Consider the following 6,509-nt stretch of genomic DNA (forward strand, 5'->3'; position numbering starts at 1 on the left):
GGCTCTGTCCCGATGGGGTCTCCCTGCCAGTCTCCTGACTCGGGGATGTCAGCAGGCAAGGGCCGTGCTGGGGAAGGTGGCAGGTGCCGCTCTTGGCACCTGGAGGGCCCCCCGCGTTCCTCACAGAAACTCTGTGCATCCCGTCTCCTTTCCATTTTATGGCCGAGGACCTGAGGCTCTGAGGTTCTCAGCCCGAGAGCCGGGGTGTGAGCCCAGGTGCCTCTGAGACAGGGGCCGCCGTCCTGTCACCTGCTGGGTGGGGCAGCGCTGGGCCTCAGCTGGGGGCCGCATGGTGGGCGCTCTGCCTGCTCGCCTGGGTCTTCCCGTCGCTGGAGGGAGGCGCCCCTGCGTCCGTGCGCACGGGCTACGCTGACCGCTCAGGCAGCCGCTTCCTCACACACCTCCTCAAATCCCGGGCTGGAAGGAGGACCGTCTGGGGGAAAGTGGGCAGCGTCCGCAGCCTGACCACCCCGCCCCCCACAACTGAGCACGGGGGCGACTCTGCCGTGCGGCCAGCGGCGGGGAGTGCGCGGGGAGCCTCCGCTGTGCGCTCTGGGCTTGCGTGGGCTGGAGAAACGCCCTCGGTAGCCGCCCTGGGCTGGCTGCTCGCGCTCGCGTGCTCCCTGGCTGCGAGGCGCTGCCCCGGGGGGGCTCCACGGTGACCCCCGGCCAGCAACGAGGACACCAAGGCTCAAAGAAATCCGTTTGTTTCTAAAGAAGCATGCAGGCGGGACGAACAAGCCACCGTTGGAACGCATGCAGAGCTCGCGCTCTAAGCTTTGCAGGAGTCCACGTCTTCGTGCATTTACTTTCTCCTGGGGTCACCGAGCTGCCCCGTGACAAGGGTGCTCCCCTGACGGTCCACGGGCCTCCTCTCAGCTAGGGGACCCCCTGAGGGTCCCAGTGTCGTGTCCCCGCAGGTCTGTGCCCAGAAGCCCGCGAGGCGAGGTGGGGGGGAAGGCTGTGGCCTGCATCGCCTCCACCCTGGGGCGGCTCGGGGCGCCGTGGTGCAGGGGCTCTCGGGGGCCTGGACAGCTCTCCAGCCCGTCTGGGCTGTATTTTCACACAGGAGGCAGCTGGGGAACCAGTGAACTTGGGCGTGTGACGATGCGGAAATGCGAAGGCACTGTCATTGGTGACCCGTATTGCAAAACCCGCAAAAGGAAGTTGTGTTTTGCTGCAGCCTGAAGTCAGCCCCGGGCAGAAGCGCGCCCTCCCAGGACGGCAGGTGAGTGGTGCTAGCTCTGGGGTCTTCGCCGGCCCCCAGGGCCTCTGCACGTCCTGCAAGGGGCACTTGTGGGGATGAGGGGGTTGAGAGCAGGAGCGGCTTGGGGTTGGTGGCTTCAAGGCAGGCAGCCATGTGGTGGTGGGTGAGTGGTGCGTCTGTGCTCCTTTGGCTCCTGGGGTACCCCCGGCTTGATTTGTGAAGAGCCAGCGTGTGTGGGCACAGCCCGCAGGAAGCGTGCCATCGGCCGGGACAGCACTGGGTGTCGTCTGGGGCGCCTCAGACTCTTGCTAAGATGAACTGAGCCCAGGAGGGGCCGGCGTCTGAGGCTGACCCGGTTCAGGTGACCCCCACATGGGCCACGCCTGCGCACCTGTCCCCGAGGCCCTGGGCAATGCGGGTCTTCCTTTACCTGGGCTGAGGAAGGGTGAGTGGTCCACGCAGTCCCTAGGGGGGTAGGCCTTCCCACCAAATGTGTGGCTCTGGAAGGTTCCTCAGCAATCTGACGCAGTTTAGACACTGATGGGGCTTGGCCAGGAGGACACCCTGGGATGCCCACCCTGCCGAGTCCAGGCGCCGACTCCTGGCAGGGGTCACGTCCTGGGAGGCAGCGGGGTGGAGCCAGACGGCGCCGTGTTTGTGCAGAGTGGGAGTGCGTTCAGGGGCGCAGCTGTACTCAGAGCACCTGGCTCCTGGGACCCTCGGGGCTTGCAGGCAACTGGCTGAGTACGTGGCCACTCCTAAAGGAGAGGAAACAGAGGGAGCCCTGTGCTGTGGCCTGCATGCTGCCCAGCTGCGCCCCACTCAGACCTTCAGAGCCTGACAGCTCGCTGGGGCCGGGCGGGGTCGGGTGCGCGGGGAGGAAGTGGTTTGTCTCCAGCTGGGTGTTTGCAGGAGGCCAGAGGCCCTGGTTCCCCTCCTTGGGTTTGACGTCTGTCTCCCCACAAAGGCCAGCACCTCCAAAAGTTCAGGGGCCCCCGAAGCTGGACAGGACTGTGTGCTCTGACCCACAGGCCTGACCTTCAGGTGGTCTGTGAAGGTCAGAGCTCAGAAGGGGGGCTAATGGAGGCCTCGAGGACATGTGGGGCTTTGCTGCCCTGAGCCCCTTGAAAGCCCAGCGATGGGGATGTCCTTGGACTCCGAACAGTGACAGTGGTGCAGCTGCTGCTCCCAGCTGGGAGGCTGGGAGCACCGGCCTCCCCACATCCTCCGTACCTGCCCCAGGTGGGTTCTCATGACCCCACTGACAGATAAGGAGAGTGAGGCTCCTCAGTAAAGGGGGTGAGTGTGGAAGTCAGACTGTAGGACACGTGAAACCAGCCCTGAATGGAGCATCACTCACCTGCACGGTCCCCTGGCTGCCCACGGCTGGGAGACACATCCTGGCTCCAGCCCCTACGTTCTACCTCCTCAGTCTCCAGGTACGTTTCTCCAGACGGCTGGGCTGATTCTCCTTTGCCCTGCTCCTCTGTCTGGGACGGTGTTCCCTCTGCCTGGGACTCTGTTCCCTCCCCCTGGGATGCTGTTCCTTCTGTCTGGGACTCTGTTCCCTCTGTCTGGGATCACACGTATGGTGGTGATAATTGGTCACCACGTAGGCATCCAGTGAGGTGGGCAGTGACTGACCTTTCCGGTCGGCTCTGGGGGCTCCAGTGGACCCCCATGAAGTGCATGTGCGCCCAGGATGTGATGCTCTAGCCCCCACAAGTGTGTGGCTTTGGGAGAGTGAACCTGCTGCCTGGCCTCCCTTTTGCGCAATAACCTGGCAGGTCACTGTGCAGTCAGATGAGACCTGTCCTCGTGGGAAGGCCTCCCCCGGGGCGGCAGTGAGAGTGACCCCAGGTGGGGGTCCCAGGGCAGCAGTGAGAGTGATGGGGGAGTTGGGGGGTGTCCGTGCGGAGCTTCCCCCATCCCCAGCGGCATTGACCCCTGGATTGAGCAGCGCCAGGCTGCCCGCACACAGGGTGGCCCCGGGAGCGTGGTCAGGATCTCCGTGCAGTGGGAAGCTTTTGGAAGGTTCTCGTCTGTTCGTTTCACTAGGTCTTCTGGTGAATGTCTCAGACATAAGCAAAGGTGGAGTTGCGTGGGGAGCCCGGGGTGCCGGAGGTCGGCCTAGGACCTCTGCCCCGTGCACGCGGGCCCGACACTAGGTCACCCAGCAGGGCTCCAGAGCTCCGCGGGCCCGCCCAGACGCAGCTTGTTCTGCGCACAGCTGGCTGCTGCGTGGGGACCGGTCTGTGCTCCACCACAACGGACAGTGATGCGGTGTCTGTAGTTAAAGCCCCGGACGACAGCAAAACGAAAACAGAATAGGACATACAAATACAGCACACGAGAATGCGGGTGTTAATAGTAGAAAATAAAACCAGGAAGGAAAAGAAGAACATTATGTATAAGTGAAAAGATTAAGCGGAAGGAGCTCAGGTGGTCGGTTTTGCAGGCCCACGGGGTCCGCACGTGCGTCTTGTGTGCAGTGCACCTGCGTGCCGTGCGGCCCCCTGTGCGTGCGTCCTGCGTGCTGTGCACCCGCGTGCCATGTGTCCCGCGTGCCTTGTGGTCCCATGAGCCTGCGCCAGCTCTTCTGTCATGGCTCCTTGCGCTGGACCCAGTGCATTTCCGGGTTTGCTGTCTGGGAGCTTCTGCTAAGCTAGCTTCGGGCACGCATCATCGGCACTGTGCCCTGGCGTGGCCTCAAGTCCTGCAGGATGGAGCCGGTGACAGGGCCCTGGGAGCTCTAGGCCGCGTCGGTGGCCGAAGCCCATCAGCCTGGCAAGCTGTCCTGGCCCTGTACGTCTGCTGGGCTGCCAAACACGTAGGATGTGGCTGGGTGGGGTCCAGTGCTGTGCGCCGCCTCAGGCTCTGGGAACTTTGCAGGGCAGTTATGTCCGTTTTACAGAGGAGAAAACTGAGGGTCGGCAAGTGCAACTTGTCCCTGGCGGCCCGGCTGCTAAGTGGTAGCAGCCCATCACTCGGGCTCGAAGCCTCGGTCCAGCAGCACGATGCTCGACCACCTCCCCGGATCCACACAGGAGGCCCCGTGAGGCCCTTGTTCACTCGGTGGGGGTTTCTGGGGTGTGCGAGGACAGGCCAGGACCCAGGCAGGCAGTAAATTCTAGGCGTTTGAATCACTGTTGTCTTAGCCCTCATTCACACAGCTTCTGATGAGAATTTTCTGAAACACGTTCTTTTTTTAAAGCTGTTTTTCTGTGGTAAAGTACGTGTGACATAAAATTTGTCATTGAAACCACTTTGTCCAGTGGCGTTACGTGTGTTCGCACGGTTGTGCAGCCATCCTCCCTGTCCGTCTCCAGAATGTTCCGTCTCCGGCTGAGACCGCGTCCTCATTAAGCACTACCGCCCCCCTGGCACCCGCCATCCACTCTGTGTGATTTGATGACTCCAGGGACCTCACACGGTGTTTGTCCTTCTGTGATGGGCACTCAGCCTCGTGTCCTCAAGGCCCATCCATGCTGTGGCAGGTGTCAGGGTGTCCTGCCTCTCGAGGGCTGAGGAACGTTCCGTGGCTACTGAGCACACGAGCTGCGTGTGCGTTCGCCCGGCCGGCTGCTGCCGTGAAGAATGCGGTTGTGATCACGGGCGTGCGCGTCTGTTCAATTCTCTGCTTTCAGTTCTGGGAGAAGAGCGTTCTTGAGGACCAGGTGTTGGAATTCGGTATTGGAACAAAAGCAGCATCTCTAAGAAAAGCTGCAGCCCCCCTAGGAGCCACCACTGGGCCATTCAGCCCACAGGCCGCTGCCCACACAGACATCCCAGTGCCACAGGGACAGGGAAGTTTTATTTCCTTTTTGTTTTTCTGTAACTTCTAAGTTTTCTAAAAAGGACGCGTCACTCGAACAGCTTTTGAAAGCACAGTAGCTTTAAGCATGGTATGAGCTGAGGAGGGCGTCCCAGCACGCAGGGACGGCGCCCTGTTGATCCATCTCCTTTCCTCTGTGCTCAGCTTGCCCTGCAGCCCCCGCCCCAGGTCTCGCTGACCCCAGCAGCATCCCAGAGCACGTGGCACCCCGCCGTCTGCGCCAGTCTCCGTGTGCTCAGCGGACAGGGTGGAGACCCCAGGCTGAGGCCCCAGGAGAAGGGCTGTGCTTCCAGAGCCTGACCCTGGAGCGAAGCAGCTCCGGGTTACTGCTACACGGCCTCGTGGGTTCTGCAGCCTCGTCTTCCCACGTGGACCTGTGTGCAGGCATGGTGGCACAGGGACCTCCCTGTGTATTTTCAGACTTGTTCAGATGACCTGCTGCATGTGAGCAACCACCCGAGCTTGGTGGGGGAGAGAGCAGCCGCACTGAGCATCGTCATCTCGAACAATCCTGGGGCTGGTGCCGGTCAGGGTGGGACAGTTTCAGAGGCCAACCAGAGGTAGCTGCTGTCCGTGGGGAGCAGACGGGATGCTAGGTGCCAGGCGGCAAGAGACGGGGATGGCAGGGGCTCTAGCAGAGTGCCCGTGTTGCTCCCGAGGAGGGAACATCTAGCAGCAGGTGGGGCTGGGCAGTGCTCGGCCTTGTGGCCCATGTGCAGGACCGACCCTGCCTGTCTCGGGCAGCCACCGGGCAGTGCCAGGCTCCAGGGCCACTTAAATGGTCCACAGCGCCTTGCGCATTTAATCTCTCCATCCTTCTCCAGCGCCCGAACCTCCCCCAGGCTCGGTGTTGGGGCTTCGATGCTGGGTGGTGGCGGCCTCAGGTGTCCGGGGCCCCGGCGGAGTCTCCTGGGGTTGGCAGCCAGCCTCATTCAGCTGGGGGCTCAGCGTCTCTAAGGCGAGAGCCAGGGCCAGAGAGAGATGGCTGACGACAGCTCCGTGGCTCCCCCCGTGCTCCCACCCACCCCCACCCTGGCCCTGGATGTGTCAGCATGAGCTTGGAGCCCAACCCAGAGCCCAGGGGCTGGTTCTCCAGGCCAGCATGCCGGGGTCAGCCTTGGCTTCCTCGTCTGAAACACAGAACATCGCCCACGTTGGTGTTTGTGAGTGAGCGGGTGTACGGAGGTGCTGAGCACGGCTCCTGGCACGTGGGGCGTGTGTGTGCGCACGCACACGCGTGTGGTATGGGACACGTGTGTAGGTGTAGGCACGTGTGCGTATGTGTGTTCCCTCCCCAGAGCCCCCTGCTCCCCTGTGCAGTGTGGAGGGCAGGCAGGACCTGGGCTGGCCTTCTCTGGTGCTGACCTTGGACGTGGAAGGGCAGCAGGGAGACCAGTCTTGAGGTGAGCAAGGCCATGGGCTGCATCCCTCGGCTTCCGAATCAGACTGGGGGCGGCGGTCTCCACT

The 6,509-nt window shown here is 62.7% G+C and overlaps 1 protein-coding gene across 1 annotated transcript in view; it reads left to right on the forward strand.

Annotated features, from left to right (window-relative positions):
• The first annotated feature begins 450 nt into the window (after positions 1-450).
• The window catches only part of FGD3 (FYVE, RhoGEF and PH domain containing 3), a 36,420-nt gene continuing 30,361 nt past the window's right edge, over positions 451-6,509 (forward strand). The window contains exons 1-2 of the mRNA XM_032397822.1: positions 451-920; positions 1,070-1,228. The gene's annotated coding sequence lies outside the window, so the exon portion shown is untranslated. The remainder of the gene's footprint in view (positions 921-1,069; positions 1,229-6,509) is intronic.

The sequence above is a fragment of the Phoca vitulina genome, unplaced genomic scaffold, assembly GCF_004348235.1.
Source record: "Phoca vitulina isolate PV1807 unplaced genomic scaffold, GSC_HSeal_1.0 scaffold104, whole genome shotgun sequence".
Taxonomy (NCBI): domain Eukaryota; kingdom Metazoa; phylum Chordata; class Mammalia; order Carnivora; family Phocidae; genus Phoca; species Phoca vitulina.